The following is a 2,319-nucleotide window of genomic DNA, read 5'->3' as shown; positions in this document are numbered from 1 at the left end:
TCAGGCCTGTGACCCCCGCCATGTGACTTCCTCTGGGGACTGGCCCTGGGCCCCTGCCTGCCTGCCAGCCCTCCAGTCCCTGGCTAGTGGCCTATTCCGGGCCTGACATATCAGGCAGGGCTCAGCTAGGGAGGAGGAAGCCCACAGCTTGTTGTGCTGGGGAAAAAGTGCATCCCCATGTCCGGCCCCCACCCTGGCCCAGCCGCACCTCTGCCTTCAGCAGGCTGGGCTTCCGCCGCACATCCTGGCATAACCCGACCCGTTTATCACCCAGCTTCCACGTGGTGCCCTGCCCCTCAGGCACACACATTCCCAGGGAGGCTTCTGGGCTGACTGGAGCAGAGGGGTTGGCCAGTGTACCCCACAACTTAATGGAAGTCACCTTTTTTCTGCAGCCGAGGACAGCTCTTTGGAGAAGGTGAAGAGATGTGGACACACATCCCAGCTCCATTGTGGACTTGCTGTGTGACTTTGGGCAAGTGAGTCTTGGATTGTAGTTTACCTAATTTTAAATAGAGAGAAAAATACCTCCATCTCCAGTTGTTGTGAGGATTAAATAAGATAATACAAGCTTAGGGATGCCCGGGCTTCACCTCCAACCAATTAAATTAGCATCTGAGGGATAGGTCCCCGGCATTGGATGCAGCCAGGGATGGAAACCACTGGTGTGAAAAAAGTATTAAGAGCCAAAGCTTTGGAGGAAGCCAACATGGGTTTGGATTCTGGCTCTGTTATATAATTATGAACCTTTGAATAGATTATTAGCCTCTCACAGCCTCTGTTTACTTGTCCATAAGATGAAGATAATAGTACTTAACTTCCCAGTGCTGTTATGAGAAATAAAAGGAGTAATACATATTATGTGCTTTGCACATAGTGAGCACCCCAAGCGACGCATGTGATCGGATCCTCGTCACTTCACCACCATCCACACAATAGTGAGCCCTGTGCCTGACCCACATTTGGCACTTCCAACAAATATCCGTAAATGAGTAGGTGTAGCTGTTACTACCATAGCTTAAAAAACAATGAAGAAATGTCTGTTATCATGAGACGAAGCTTCTGTCTTTTGACAGACTTACAAGATGACATATCCCAGCATCTGGGGCTGCTAGGAGTGGCCAGGACTGTGTCGTGGCCAGAGATGTAGGTGGAAGTCCTAGGTTCTTAGTCCATTGAATTTCCCCTTCTTGTGGTCTTCTGGCTGCCATCTTGAGAAGAAGGGCAGAATGGAAAGCAAGAAGGACTCTGGGGCTTGCCAGCATGGATGAGCTGCCATTGTAGCCCAGACTGCACCTCTGGGCTTTCATTTTTTCTCCCAAGTGAAAGGAAAATAGACTTCTCTTTGTTTAGGCTCCCGGTTGGGGAATTTTTGTTTCTAATAGAAGGGAAACAGATGCTTTGGGCTTCCCCATTGTTCTACTGTCTTTTTTTTTTCTTTTAATATGGAATGCTTCACAAATTTGTGTATCACCCTTGCACAGGGTCCACACTAATTTCTGTAACATTCCAATCTTCGTATACGCGCCCCCAAAGCGAGTACACTCATTGTTCTACTTTCTGTCCATAGTTGTCAGACTCCAGATAAATCTATGCCAAGAGGACCAGCAACCTGTGTCATTAATTCCTTCCTCAGCCCTCTCGGAAGCACCACAGAAAGCCTGCCCAGCCCCGAATCTGACCCCCCGGATCAGAGTTAGCTGCGATCCTATCCAGGCTCCTCTGGTCTCCCTAGAAGGTTCCAGAAGAGAGAGTACCGTACTCCTTCGCCCCAAGACTAAAAGCTCATGGCTCCCATTGCTCTCCTGAGCACTGTCTCTAGAGTCTGGCGAATATAGATGAGAATCTTCAACTCCTGCACTGATTGGCCATGGGCAAAGTGTCTTTGAACAAGCCTGATTTCACATTTATAAGTGGGACTATGCCAACCAAGAGATAAATTTAGACAGGGAACTCAGAGAGGGAAAAGGCAGAGTAACAGGACCAGAAGTAAGCAATGCTTCCAAATAAACCGAGAACTAGGTCTAAACATCCAAGGGAAGGGAGGTGGCAGAATAAATGTGATTATCACAGACCTTGGCATTATAAAAACAATAGCCCAGCAGCAGAATGTTGGGTGTGGGCAGGGAAGAGAGTGTGAGGGACTTAACGTTTCTCATCCTTCACAGTAGGGAAAAATAGAGCTGAGAGTGAAACATGTAATTTAAACAAACACATGACCCCCAACTTCTTAATGTTCTTTATAATCTTAGGGGGTCTTGTAGGAAATAATATCCAATACAGTAATAAAACAATGAGTAAAGTTAGCAACTGTTTTTA

At 47.3% G+C, this 2,319-nt stretch overlaps 1 non-coding gene across 1 annotated transcript; it reads right to left on the bottom strand.

Annotated features, from left to right (window-relative positions):
• Window positions 1-1,439: 1,439 nt before the first annotated feature.
• On the bottom strand, window positions 1,440-1,539 carry LOC116637273. The gene has a single exon (XR_004300455.1). It is a non-coding gene; the product is annotated as a U6 spliceosomal RNA (small nuclear RNA).
• Window positions 1,540-2,319: the final 780 nt, after the last annotated feature.

Source organism: Phoca vitulina, unplaced genomic scaffold, assembly GCF_004348235.1.
Source record: "Phoca vitulina isolate PV1807 unplaced genomic scaffold, GSC_HSeal_1.0 scaffold13, whole genome shotgun sequence".
Classification (NCBI taxonomy): domain Eukaryota; kingdom Metazoa; phylum Chordata; class Mammalia; order Carnivora; family Phocidae; genus Phoca; species Phoca vitulina.
Note: the sequence above shows the minus strand (reverse complement) of the source record. Positions and strands in the feature narration are given on the sequence as shown.